The following is a 15,095-nucleotide window of genomic DNA, read 5'->3' as shown; positions in this document are numbered from 1 at the left end:
CTTTGAGGAAACATTAGCTTCTTTAGCAAAGCTGTCCCTAAACTAATTCATGTCCAGGCTAAAGCATAAGCAAGAATAAACAGAAGGGCAAATGCTAGTTGCTGTTCAAGTGAAAATTCAGTCTCTGAGGGGCAAAGCAGTCACTCTGGTTGAGAATTTAAAGCTGTCATGAACCAGATAAGTAAAAGTGAACAGGAGAATAGAAAGCATCTGGGAACCAGACATAGGAGTGTGGTGTGTCAAGGAGACTCCTTGCTTAGACAGGCTGCTGATTGGTATACCAGTGTTTTCTCCCCTTAGCATATGGTTCCTGCTTTCCTGAGGCTGTGACTTTCTCCTGCTGTGGCAAAAAAAAAAAAGTACTAAATTAGAAGTTGTAAGACCAGAGTCCATATGACAGCTATATAAGACCCCAGCAACTCACTTTACCTCTCAGGACCCAGGTTTCTTCATCTGTAAAGTAATGGGATCTAATTCTAATTCCAATTAACATAGAGTCTATGAACTAATTTTATATTAATTTATACATGTGTATACATGTGTATATATATGTATATATATATACATATATATGGATAATTATATTTTAGGGTAATTGTTTTCTTTTGTAATCCTGGTTCCTTCACCCTCATTTTGGGCACAGTATGTCCTTTGAGAGAAGGTTACAAGTACTGAGCCAGGTGTCTTCCATCTACCCCAAAGAAATGACTTCTGTCTGTGTCAGTACAAGGTAGCTTCCACCTTTAACTGCCAGGCCAGTCTCCCAACTGAGATATGGAAAACCTCAGGAGAAAATGCTACCAACCTCTGATTTTATGCTTTCCTTCTCCTACTAACCTATCCAAGAGAACAGGAATTCTTTCTTCTGCTCTGCTAACTTTACTTCAGTCTCTAGCTTTGCTTCTTTCCTGACTAATCTCTAGCCTCTGAAGGGAAGTAGACTTGTAAAGTGGGGCCTCCCAAATCTCTATTCCTTTGAGATTTGATTTTTTGCCGCATCTCATACTGGACTTATCTCCAGCTTAATTTCTCACATCCCTTGGGGATAGGAGTGGTGCTCGCTACTCAGTGAAGAAATGTTCTCAATACATGGTCATACCTTTCACATCCCAGTGACTCTGAATTCCTGTCAATCATCATGCAAACCCTATTTACCACTCCTTTACTACCTGATTCCTTATTTCTATCTCTCTCAACTTTCCTATGGCAAAGTTTTAATACATACCACTCATCTCTTCTATTGTGCTCTTTAAAGTGTCTGTTTCATATGCAAGAATCTTCCCTTCATCTTATTTTTCTTCTCATTCCCTCCATTTTCTAGATTTTACTGAAACTTGGCAGCCCCCTAATGACACACCTCTCAAGCCAACCTTTCTGTTATTGTCTGTACCTTTAATCGTCTGTCTCTACTCATTGGTTGAGGTGACAGAGTTAGAATACTCCTTGCTTTCCATTGTCATTTCCTGGTTCTTCCCCTGCTTCTATCACTCAGTAATCTCTATTCCTTTGAGATTTGTATTATTCATATCTACTACCCAATAAAAACACACACAAAAAAACCTAAACTGTTATTGAGAAACCCCCAGGTCACTGTTTCCTTCCTCAATGAGTTTTATACCTGGCTCACAAATTTTCTCTCCTTCCCAGCTCTGGGACTTCAATATACCTATTGACTCTCCATCAAATACTCAGACCACTCAGTTCCGAGACCACTCAGTTCCTCAACCTACTCTACTCCCATGATTTACTCCTCTGCTCCACCTCAACCATACACAAAAATGGTCATATTCTCAATCATGCCATTACCCAGAAATGTATCACCTCTATGTTTAATAATGCTTAATTTTTTTTATCTGGCCATAATCTATTAGCTTGCTTGCTCTCTCTCTCTCCCCTTACATAACTTTAATCTTCATCTTCATAGTGACCTCCAATCCCAGAAAAATATGAAGAAAGTAAAAACTGGAAGCTCCTATCTGCATTCAGACTCCATCTGTTCTTTCTCTGGATGTGGATAGAATTTTCCATCATGAGTTCTTTGGATATTTTGGATCATTGTATTGCTGAAAAGAGCTGTTATCCATAGCTGATAATTGTACAGCGTTGCTGTTACTATGTATAGTGTTCTCTTGGTTCTGCTCACTTCACTTTGCATCAGTTCAAGTCTTTCCAGGTTTTTTTCTGAAATGTCTGCTTATTATTTCTTATAGCACAATAATATTAATTACATACATATATCAGAACTTAAGCACTCAAGTGCCCTTACTTCTTAACAAAGCTAACTCCTCTACTATTCAAGTGATCTCATTCTACCCCATTGATTCAACAGATTCCAACCTCTATTATCCCCATGCTATTACTTATTTTTAATATTTCCCTGTCTACTGATTAATTTCTTTCTTCAAATGTTCCTGTTTTCCCAACTGTGAAAAAAAACCACCTGATTCTTCCACTCCTTATGATTATCATCCTGTATCTATTTATCATTTTAGGTAAATTCCTTAAGAAGGCAATCTGTAACAGGTTCCTCCACTTCCTCTCTTCTCATTCTACTCTTAACTTCTTATGAACTGGCTTCTTGTCTGCTGGTTCCAATAATCTTTTAGTTACCAAATCTAATAGCTTTTTGTTTTACCTATCCTTGTTCCTTGGCTTCTCTGCAGCCTTTGACATTGTTGATGCCTCTCTCTTCCTTGATACTCTCTTCTCTATAGTTTTGTTTTTGTTTTTTTTCTGGGAGGTTACAGGGGGACAACACCTTCTCCTGGTTTTTGTTCTATTTATCTGATGAGTCTTCTATCTCCTTTACTCAGTCCTCTTCCAGTTCACTCCCTATAAACATAGGGATACCTCAAGGTTCTACACTAGGTACTCTTTTCTGTTCCTTCTATACTTCACTTGGTAATCTCATCATCTCCCACATATTTAATCACTGTCTCTATGCTGATGACTCCTAAAGCAACCTATCCTGCCAAAAATATCTATTTATCCCTAATATTGCATCTCCAAATACCATTCAGACATCTTGAACTGGATATCCAGTAGATATCTTAAATACAATGTATTTAGAAACAAATTTATCTTTTCCCCTAAATCTTCCCATCCACCTTCCCTATTACTGTAGAGGATGACACCATCCTTTTAGTCCCTCTGGGACTAGGAGTCATCCAATATTCTTCACAATCTTCTATCCTACATTTAATCCACCCCTACATTTAATCCATTGCCAAGGTCTATTGATTTCACATTTGTAACATTTCTTAAATGTATCCCTTTTCTTTTCTCTAACACTGCCACTTCTTTACTTCAGGCTCACATCACCTTATCCCCAAGAGCCTGTTGGTAGGTCTATTGCCTAAAGTCTTTACCCAATCCAATCCGTTCTCCACTGATCCACTAAATGTTTTTTTTTTTTTTTTTTTCTTGAAATGCAGGTCAGTTTACATCATCCCTTTACTCAATACAGTCCAGTGACTTCCTATTATCTCCAGGACCAAATATATATAAAAAAAAGTTCTTTGGGATATTCAAAGCCTTTCATAACTTAGCCCCATCTAAACCTGTGTTCTTCAACCCAGTGACATTGGCCTTCTGTCTATTCCATGATCAAGATTCCACCTGAGCACTGTGTCTGGTTATTCCTGTACCTGGAACACTCTTCCTCTTCTGCTCTGCCTGCTGACCTCCATATCTTCCTTTAAGTTCCAACTAAAATCTCCTTTACTGAAAGCCTTTCCCAGCCTTTCTTAATTCTAGTTCCTTCCCTTTATGAATTATGTCCCATTTATTCTATATATGTATTCTGCTCCATATATGTTTGTTTGCATATTATTTCTTCTTTAGATTGTAAGCTGCTTGAGGGTGGGGACTTTCCTCTGCCACTTTCCTCCCCAATGTTTAGAACAGTTGGGCACATAGTAGGCATGTAATGAATGTTTATTAACTGATTGATTATTTCACAAATTAAAAAATATATACCCTCTATTCATCCCCAGAGAAAGAACTGATGGTGTATAAAAGGAACCCCAGGTCATTGAGCTCAAGTACTTCATTTTATTGTATTTTTTAAAAATTTACACAATATTTAACAATCGATCAAACATTTTCTTAAATGTTGAATTCCAAATTATCTCCTTCTCTAAGATCCCTACCCTAGCAACTGAGAAAGCGAGCAATATGATAGCTATTATACATGTAAAATTACACAAAACATTTGAATATTAGACTTGTTGTAAAAAAGCAGGAAAAATTAAAAAGCAGGAAATTATATTTTGACTTGGATTCAGAGTTCATCAGTTCTTTCTCTGAAAGTGGATAGCAATTTTCATCATGACTCCTTATGAATTGTTTTGAATCATTGTATTTATCAGAGCAATTAAGTTTTTCACAGTCAATGCTCCTTACAATATTGCCATTACTATGTACAATGATTTCCTGATTCTGCTCATTTAACATTGTATCACTTCATTTGGTCTTCCCAGGTTTTTCTGAAACCATCCCACTTGATATTCTTATTTCACAATATATTCCATCACAAACTTATACCACAACATATCCAGCTGTTCCCCAATTATTGGACATCCCCACAATTTCCAATTTTTGCCACTACAAAAACAGCTGACACAAATGTTTTTGAACATATAAGTCCTTTTCCTTTTTCTTTGACCTCTTTGGAATGCAGACATAGAAGCTGTATCCCTGGGACCAAGAGTATTCACTCCTTTACAGCCCTTTTGGCATAGTTTAAAATTATTCTCCACCACCATTCTTCACCACCTGTTCATTAGTGTATCTATTTTCTACATCCCCTCCAGTGCTTGTCATATCTGATAGGTGAAGGTTGGTACATCACACTTATTTTACTTTGTTTTAATAAATAGTGATTTAAAACATTTTTCCCATGACTACAGATAACTTTGATTTCTTCTTCTGCAAACTGCCTTACCATTAGAAAATGGTCATATGTTTTTTATTATTTATTAATTGGGAAATGGCCTCTACTTTTTATATATTAATTTGATTAAGATCTCTACCTAGTTGAGAAATGAGGCCTTTATCAGAGAAACTGGCTGTAAACATTTTCACGTGGTACATTTTCTATGGTACATTTCAACAAAATGTAGTGTGTGGTTTCCTTGATTATCCTTTTTTAAGTAGGTCTATTTTTGCTTTAGTTTTGTCTAAAGTCATAATTGCTACAGCTGTTTTTTTTAAGTTCAGCTGAATCATATTAGATTACGCACCAGACTCTCATTTTTTAAATAATATTTTATAACACAAGTCATTCCTCAACTGATAAATGGTAAAAGGATATGAACAAGCAATTTTCAGGTACATAAATTAACGCTATCTCTAGCAATGTGAAAAATGCTCTAAATCACTACTGATTACAGAAATTCAAATCAAAACAACTCTGAGGTACCATATCACACTTGTCAGATAGGCTAATGTGACAAAACAGGAAAATCATAAATTTAGGAGAAGATGTGGGAAAATTGAAACATTAATGCAGTCGTGAAATGAGCCGACCATTCTGGAGAGCAATTTGGAATTATGCCAAAAGGGCTCCAAAAGTGTGAATATCCTTTGAACCAGCAATACCACTTCTAGGTCTGTATCCCAAAGAGATCATAAAAATGTGAAAAGGACCCACGTGTACAAAAATATTTATAGCAGCTTTTTCTGTGGTGCCAAAGAATTGGAAATTGAGGGGATGCCCATCAATTGGGAAATGGCTGAAAAAGTTGTGGTATATGAATGTAATGGAATACTATTGTTCCATAAGAACTGATGAACAGGCAGATTTCAGAAAAACCTGGAAAGACTTACAAGAGTAAGTCTGCTGAGTGAAGTGAGCAGAACCAGGAGACATTGTACACTGTAACAGCAACATTATGCAATGATCAACTATGAGAGATGTAGCTCTTCTCATCAATGCAATGATCTAAGACAGTTCCAAAAGACTCATGATGAGGGCAGCTAGGTGGTGCAATTGATAGATCACTGGCCCTGAATTCAAGAGGACCTTAGTTCAAATCCAGCCTTAGACCAAACACTTGACACTTACTAGCTGTGTGACCGTGGGCAAGTCACTTAACCCCAATTGCCTAAAGACAAAAAGAACAACAAAAAAAAGACTCATGATGGAAAATGCTATCCACATTCAGAGAAAGAACTATGGAGCATCAAAGTATACTATTCTCTCTCTCTCTCTCTCTCTCTCTCTCTCTCTCTCTCTCTCTCTCCATATATATATTTCTTTTTATTATCATGGCTTTTCCCTTTATTTAATATAATTGTGCAGGAAAATGTACAACTCAAAGTCCTATAAAAGCGAATGTTGAAAACTAAAAATAAATAAATAAATAAGTACATACGTAAACCCAATAAATAAATAATTATTTCTTTTGTCCCCAATCACATGTAAAAAGAATTTTTAATATTCTTTTCTTTTGTTTTGAGTTCCAAATTCTATCTCTCCCTCCCTCCTCACCCCCTTTCTCATGACAGGAAGCAATCTGATGTACATTGCAAATAAGTAATCATCTCAAACTTTTCCAGATGAGCAATTTTGTGGAAGAAAACAAGAAAGAAGGAAGGAAGCAGGAAGGACAGCCAAAAAGAAAGAAAAGAAGGGAAAAAAAGTGAAAAACAATGAATGCTTCAGTCTGTATTCAGATGCCTTCAGTTCTTTTTCTGGAGGCAAAAAGGCTTTTTCTTCCTGAGTCCTTTGGGATTGTCTTAGATCCTTGCATTGCTGAGAAGAGTTACATATATCAAAGTGAGTTATCACACAGTGTGGTTATTACTGTGTACAGTGTTCTCCTGGTTCTGCTCACTTCACTCAGTATCAGTTCATATATGTCTTTCCAGGATTTTCTGAAGTCCACCTACTCATCAATTCTTATAGCACAATAGTATTCCATTATACTCACATACCGTAACTTGTTCAGCCATTCCCCAATTGATGGGCATCCCCTCAAATTCTAATTCTTTGCCACCACAAAAAAAAAGCTGCTGCAAGTATTTTTGTACATGTGGGTCCTTTTCTCATTTGTATGATGTCTTTGGGATACAGCCCTTGAAGTGCTATTGCTGGGTCAAAGAGTATATGCAAATTTATAGTCCTTTGGGCATAGTTCCAAATTGGTCACCAAAATGGTTGGAACAGCTCAAAACTGCACCAACAATACATTAGTGTTCCAATTTTCCCACATTTTCTCCAACATTTATCATTTTCCTGTTTTGTCAGGCTGGCCAATTGGATACGTGTGATGTGGTACCTCAGAGTCCTTTTGATTTACGTTTCTCTAATTAATAGTGATTTAGAGCATTTTTTCATATGACTATAGATAGCTTTAATTTCTTCTTCTGAAAACTGTGTGTTCATATCCTTTGACCATTTCTTAATTGGGGAATGATTTGTATTATAAATTTGACTCATTTCTCCGTATATTTTAGAAATTAAGCCTTTATCAGAGACACTGACTAAAAAAAAAAATTCCCAACTTTCTACTTCCTTTCTAATCTCAATTGCAATGGCTTTGCTTGTGCAAAAGCTTTTCAATTTAATGTTACCAAAGCCATCCATTTGGTATTTCATAATGTTCTCTATCTCCTATTTGGTTATGAATTCTGTTCTCCATAGATCTGATAGGTAAACTATCCCTTGTTCTTCTAGTTTGCTTGTAGTATCAGTCTTTATACCTAAATCATGTACCCATTTCGACTTTATTTTTGTGTAGGGTGTAAGATGGTCTACGACTAGTTTCTGACATACTATTTTCCAATTTTCTCAGCAATTTTTGCTAAATAGTGAGTTCTTACACCAGAAACTGGAGTCTTTGGATTTATGAAATAGTAGATCAATATAGTCATTGACTATAACATCTTGCATACCAACCCATTCCACTGATCCACCACTCTATGTTTTAGCCATTACCGAGTAATTCCAATGATTGAAGCTTTATAATACAATTTAAGAATTGATACTGCTAGGTCACCTTTCCTTGCATTTGTTTTCATTAGTTCCCTTGATAATCTGGACCTTTTTTTCTTCCAAATGAATTTTGTTATTGTTTTTTTTTCTAGCTCCACAAAATTTTTTTGGTACTTATATTGGTATGTCACTGAATAAGCAAATTAATTTAAGGTAGTATTGTCATTTTTATTATATTAGCTCTTCCTACCAATGAACAACTGATATTTTTGCAAATATTTAGATTTGACTTTATTTGTGCAAAAAGTGTTTTGCAATTGTTTTCATATAATTACTGAGTTTGTTTTGACAAATAGACTCCCAAATATTTTGTAATGTGTACTATAACTTTAAATGGAATTTCTTTTTTCTATCTCTTGCTGTTGAACTTTGTTAGTGATATATAGAAATGCTGATGATTTATGTGGGTTTATTTTATATCTTACTACTTTGCTAAATTTGTTTATTATTTCAAGTAATTTTTACTTGATTCTCTAGGATTCTCTAAGTATACCATCATATCATCTGCAAAGAGTGATAGCTTTGTTTTTCTTTGCCTATTTTAATTCTTTCAATGGTTTTTTCTTCTTTTATTGTTAAAGCTAACATTTCTAGTACTGTATTGAATAACAGAGGTGATAATGAACATCCTTGTTTCATCCCTGATCTTACTGGAAATACTTCTCGCTTATCCCCATTACATATAATGCTTACTGATGGTTTTAAATAGATACTACCTATCATTTTAAGGAAGATTCCATTTCTTCTTATGCTCTCTAATGTTTTTAATAGGAATGTGAGTTGTATTTTTTCAAATGCTTTTTCTGCATTTCTTAGTTTTGTTGTTGATATGGTCAATTATGCAGATAGTTTTCTTAATATTGAACAAGCCCTAAATTACTCGTAAAAATCTTACCTGGTCATAGTGTATTATCCTCAGGATTAGTTGCTGTAATCTCTTTGCTAATATTTCATTTAGAATTTAAGCATCTACATTCATTATGGAATTTGGCCTATAATTTTCTTTCTCTGTTTTGGCCCTTCCCAGTTTAAGTATCAGCACCATATTTGTATCATAAAAATAATTTGGTAGGATTCCTTCTTCACTCATTGTCTCAAATAGTTTATATAGTATTGGAATTAGTTGTATTTTAAATGTTTGGGAGAATTCACTTGTAAATCCATCTGACCCAGGAGATTTTTCTTAGGAAGTTCACTGATGGCTTGTTCAATTTCTTTTTCTGAAGAGGGGTTATTTAAGTATTTTATTTCCTCTTCTGTTAATCTGACCAATTTATTAGCATGCAGTTGGGCAAAATAGCTCCTAATTATTGTTTTGATTTCCTTTTCATTGGTGGTGAATTTACCCTTTTCATTTTTTGATACTGGTGATTTGATTATCTTCTTTCTTTTTTTAATCAAATTAACCAAAGGTTTATCTATTTTATCATTTTTTTTTCATAAAACCAATGCTTAGTTTTATTTTTTAGTTCAATAGTTTTTTAATATCAATTTTATTAATCTCTTCTTTGGTTTTCAATATTTCTAACTCGGTATTTACTGGGGATTTTCAATTTATTATTTTTCTAGCTTTTTTTATTTGCATGCCCAATTTATTGATGTCTTCTTTCTCTATTTTATTCACCTAAGCAGCTAGCAATAGAAAACTTCCCCTAAGACCCCATTCACTGCATCTCATAAGTTTTGGTATGTTGTCTCATTTTTGTCATTCTCTTAGGTGAAGTTATTGATTGTTTCTGTGATTTGTTGTTTGATCCACTCATTCTTTAGGATCAGATTATTTAGTTTTTAATTGATTTTTAGACAGTCTTTCCATCACCTTCATTACATGCAATTTTTATTGCATCCTGGTCTGAAAACATGCACTTAATATTTCTGCCTTCTTGAATTGGATTGTGAGGTTTTTATACCCTAGTACATGATTGATTTTTGTGTAGATGCCATGTACCTTTGAGAAAAAGGTATGCTCTTTTCCATCTCCATTCAGTTTTCTCCAGAGGTCAACCATATTTAACTTTTAAAAAATTCTATTCATCTCTTTAACTTCTTTCTTGTTTATTTTGTGATTAGATTTATCTCCTTCTGAGAAGGGGAGGTTCAGGTCACCCACCAGTATAGTTTTGTTATCTATTTCTTCCTGTAACTCCCTTAACTTCTTCTTTAGGAATTTGGATGCTATACCACTTGGTGCATATATGTTTATCAATGAAATTACATCATTGTCTATGGTAACTTTTAGCAGAATGTAATTTCCTTCCTTATTTCTTTTAATTAGATCTATTTTTGCTTTTGCTTTTTCTGAGATCAGGATTACTACCCCTGCTTTTTTTTTTTTACTTCAGCTTAAGGATGATGTATTCTGCTTCAGTCTTTCACCTCTACTCTGTGTGTATCCCTCTACTATAAATGTGTTTCTTGTCAACAATACATTGTAGGATTATAGTTTTTAATCCATTCTGTTATCCACTTCCATTTTAAAGGAGAGTTCATCCAATTCACACTCACAGTTATGATTACTATTTGTGTCTTTCTCTCCATCCTATTCCCCTTCCCCATTTATGCTCAGACTGTCCTCCATTTTATTAGCTCCCTCCTTTTTCTTCCCCTTTACCCTTGCTACTTCTTCCCTTCTTCTATTCACCTCCTCCCTTTTCTTTTCCCTTTCCCTTCCTGCTTCTTATAGAGTAAGCTAGATTTCTATACCTAACTGATTATGTTATTCCTTCTTTAAACCAAATCTGATAAGATTAAGGTTCAAACAATGCTCATCTCTCTCCTTTCTTTCCCTCTAGTGTAATATGTTTTTGTGCCTTTTCATGTGATGTAATTTACCTTTCTCTGCCTCCTCCTTTCCTTTTCTCCCAATGGTCTTTTAATTAGATCCATATAATTAGATCCACTTAATCCACTTAATTAGATTTTTTATCATCACATCAAAGTCAACTTATATCCACCTCCTCTGGTCATGTTTATTCCTTCTAAACGCTTTAATAACAATGCAATTCTCAATATTTACAAATGACATCTTCCCAGGTATTTAAACAGTTTTCCCTTATTAATAACATGTTTGGGCTTTTTTTCTGTCCTGTTTAGCTTTTTATGCCTCTATTGAGTTTTTTATTTGAAGATCAAATTTTCTTTTGAGCTCTGGTCTTTTCATCAAGAAGGTTTGGAAGATACTTATTTCATTGAATGTCTATCTCCTCCCCTTAAAGATCATGCTCATTTTCACTGGATAGTTGATCCTTGATTGTAATCCAAGCTCCTATGCCTTATCTTTTTGTGTAGAACCTGCGATGTCCTGTGTAACCCTGATTGTGGTTCCATGATATTTAAATTGTCTCTTTCCAGCTGCTTGCAGTATTTTCTCTTTGACCTGGTAATTTTGGAATTTGACTACTATATTTCTTGGCATTTTCAATTTGTGATCTCATTCAGGAGGTGATCAGTGAATTCTTTCTATGCATATTTTACCCTCTGGTTCTAGGACCTCAGGGTGGTTTTCCTTGATGATTTCCTGAAAGATGCTGTGCAGGCTCTTTTGTTCATCATGGTTCTCAGGTAAACCAATAATTTTTAAATTGTCTCTCTTGAATCTATTTTCCAGGTTAGTTGTTTTGCCAATGAGGTATTTTACATTTTCTTCCATTTTTTCATTCTTTTGTTTCTGTTTGATTCTCCCTCTCTCATAGAGTCATTAGCTTCCACTTGTCCAATTCTAATTTTTTAATGTATTGTTTTCTTCTTTTAGATTTTGTGCTTCCTTTTCCATTTGGCCCATTTTACTTTTTTAAGTTCTTCTCAGGGACTTTTTGTGCCTCCTTTTCCATTTGGCCAATTCTGTATTTTTAAGGACTTGTTTTCTACAGTTTTCTCCCTCCTCTTCCAGGCTACTGACTCTTTCTGGCATACCTCTCATTTCTTTTTCCAATTTTCCTTCTACCTCTCTTATTTGACTTTTAAAATCCTTCTTGAGCTCTTCAAAGAAGGATTTTTGGGCTTGAGACCAATTTGTATTCTCCTTTGAGGTTTCAGATGTGGATATATTGAAATGTTGTCCTCTTCTGAATTTGTGCCTTGATCTTCCCTGTCCCCATAATAAGAATCTATGATCATTGTCTGTTTCTGCTTTTTGTTCATGGTGTTTGCTTATTCCCTGACTTTTTTAAAAGAAGCTGAGCTCTCCTTCTGGAGCACAGGGGGCACTGACCCACCCTTCTTGTGCTGGCAGCCCATGAGCTGGTCACTGGCTTTGTTGGGGCCTCAGGTGCTGGCAGTTGGAAGCTCTAGAGTTCTGGTAGCTTACCTGGTGCTGGCTAGAGTCAACAACACTGGAGCTCTCAGGTAGGGGTGGAGGGTCTGGCCCTTGTGGAATGCCTGCTCACCCAGGCTTTGCACTCTAATGTTTGGCTCCTACTCACCCAAGCCTTGCATAGGAATGTTTCACTGCTGGAGGATGTCTGTTAGCCAGGACCTTTGCCTCTTGGAGTTGTGTTTCCTAGAGTTTTGCTGAGACACTGAAAGATTTGGCTGTTGGAGATCACCATTGCACATGGTGGTTTTCCTAGTTGGTATCGATAGATTACCCTGCCTGTGGTGAGGCACTTGGGTTTCCCAGCAGCCTGGGGCTCAGCATCTCCCCCAGTACACTGAGGTGGGGCTTGCTGTTTCCTTGCGGGGATGCCTCGCATTCTGTACTGCTCCTCTTTCCCAAGAGTGAGAGGGGCCTTTCCTGTTAATCCCCCAAGCTTCCTAGGCTACAAGACTGCTGCACTCCATCTTTCTGCTGGTTCAGTTGTTTTAGGGTTTTTCCTGGGGCAATATTTTGTGGGCTTTCAGATGTCAATAAGTGAGGATGAGCTTAACTTACTTCTTACTCTGTCATCTTGGCTAAATATAAAAAAATTATATTTTTTTAAGGCATTGTTTTCTTCAGTCAATTTTCGTCCTTCCTTTTCCAAGCTGTTGATTTTTTTAAATAGTTTTCCTGAATAACTCTCATTTATTTTCCCAATTCTCGTTCTACCTCTTTTACTTGATTTTTAAAATCCTTTTTGAGATCTTACAAGAGGACTTTTTGGGCCTGAGACAATTCATATTCCCCTTTGAGGATTCACATGTAGGCACTTTGACATTGCTATCCTCTTCTGAATTTGGGTTTTGATCTTCCCTGTGACCATAGACACTTTCCATAGTCAGGACTCTTTTTTGTTTTTGTTTTTTGCTTATTTTCAAAAGTTGAGTTTCACTCCTAGGGCACAGGGGGCACTTTCCCAAGTTTCTCATGCTGAAGACCAATGACCTGATTACTCAATTTCTACTATGGGGACCCAGGTGCTGGCAATTTGCCCACTTTGTTGGGGTCACCAAGCCTAGTTGTGCCTGTTACATTGGGGCTCCAGGACCGCTATTTACCTTCTGCACTGGGGTTAGAGCCCTCACAGTTATTTTGCTTTGCCACTAGCCAGCTGAGCCAGGACTTCAGGACCTTGATTCCTGATCTGTTCTATGGCTAAGAGGTTCCCACTGGCTTTCCTGGACACCATTTGTGCTAGGGTGGCTACCTTTTCACCCAAGTTAGACAGACCTCTCCTGAAGTACTTCTAAGTTATTTTAAGTTGGAAAATGGTTCCCTCAATCTTTTTTGTGGGTTCTGTCACTCTGGAATCTGGTTAGAGACTTGATTTGATGTTATTTCCAAGGGAAACTAGGTAGAACTCAGGCAACTTCCTGGCTTCTCTCTGCCATCTTGACTCTTCCTCCCTATTTTCCCCTTCTTTCCCAGGTTGTATTTTGACAATCCTTCTTAATTCTTAAATGGTCGCACTTCTATTTTAGATCCAGTGGGGAAAGTCTGTGACAGAAAATGTGGCAAAAAGGATATGAAACCAAGGAGAAGAAAAATAAAGAGAAGGAATTGTGAGGAAGACTTAGAGATTTTAATAATTGCAAGAAGGACCAGAGATTATGTTTGAGGATGTTAAAATTGGGAAGCCTTGAGAAGTTAAAGAGATAGAAGGAGGAGAAGGATTGGAGTTGAAGCAGAATAGGTAACACTGAAGGTGAAGAAAAACTCACACTGCAAGAAATGGATTTGAGGAGAAGGAAAAGGATTAAAGTAGCATAACTTGAAAAAAGAAGAAGCAAAAGGAAATTAGCCCACAGTTTCAGGAAAGAGGAAGAAAGAAGTCAAGAGGAAAATCAGTTACTAAGAGAAAGTAACTAAGTCAAATTGACAAGGCAAAGCAAGAGATTAGTAAAAAGTGTAAGAGGGAAATATAAATTATAAATCAAGTTCCAAGTTACATAGAGGTTTTAAGTGGCCAAATAAAAGTGCAGGAGAGTTACATTTCTGGAGTTAAAGACTATTCAAGCAGATTGACATATTAGTTCTCTAGGTTTCCAGATGAACTTCTAGGTAGAAGGTCAAAGGACTGGAGATAATACTTTGAGGAAGTTTGAAAAACTAGAAGTTTAATGGGATATATAAAGTATGTGTGAGGTATACGAGGTATTCAGGAAGGTATAGCCCCTCTGATGTAAGGATTTTCCACCTTTTTCAGGTGTTTTATCCTGGTGTTCACCTTTACTTAAATCTTCACCTATGGCTCCAAGAACCTGTAGCATTTTCAGCATCCACATCCTGGTAAAGCCATCTTGGCAGACATGCTAAACCAGGTTGAGGTAACTAACAGGCCTCAAATCCATTGGTGAGTTAGGGGGATGTATACCTCAAGCATGTGAAGACTTCCCTGGGTGAAAAGGGTAGATGAGAACAATTTATTCTTACAACCATGAAGGCAATTGAAGCAGGCACTGTGGAGTGCTTAACTTTTGGTCAGACTTCAAAGATGCCATTGTCATCCATTGTATCCTGGGCCATCACTAGTCATCCTGACTTTTTACTTGCACTGAACTTCAATGACAATGGAAGACAGAGTGAGGCTGACAACTTTGTGCAATTTTTTTCTCACTTAAATCCAATTCATGCAGAAATCAAGATATCATTTATTCCTCTTAGAACATGAAGGACAGACAACATGTGTGATTTGTATTAATGTGTGATTATTTAGCCATTTCATAATACACTGGACTG

General features: G+C 36.3%; 1 pseudogene; it reads right to left on the bottom strand.

Annotated features, from left to right (window-relative positions):
• LOC110217970 (Golgi-associated PDZ and coiled-coil motif-containing protein pseudogene) overlaps positions 1-14,641 on the bottom strand; it is a 47,589-nt pseudogene extending 32,948 nt beyond the window's left edge.
• Positions 14,642-15,095: the final 454 nt, after the last annotated feature.

Source organism: Phascolarctos cinereus, unplaced genomic scaffold (genome assembly GCF_003287225.1).
Source record: "Phascolarctos cinereus isolate Bilbo 61053 unplaced genomic scaffold, phaCin_HiC Scaffold_4;HRSCAF=312, whole genome shotgun sequence".
Lineage (NCBI taxonomy): Eukaryota > Metazoa > Chordata > Mammalia > Diprotodontia > Phascolarctidae > Phascolarctos > Phascolarctos cinereus.
Note: the sequence above shows the minus strand (reverse complement) of the source record. Positions and strands in the feature narration are given on the sequence as shown.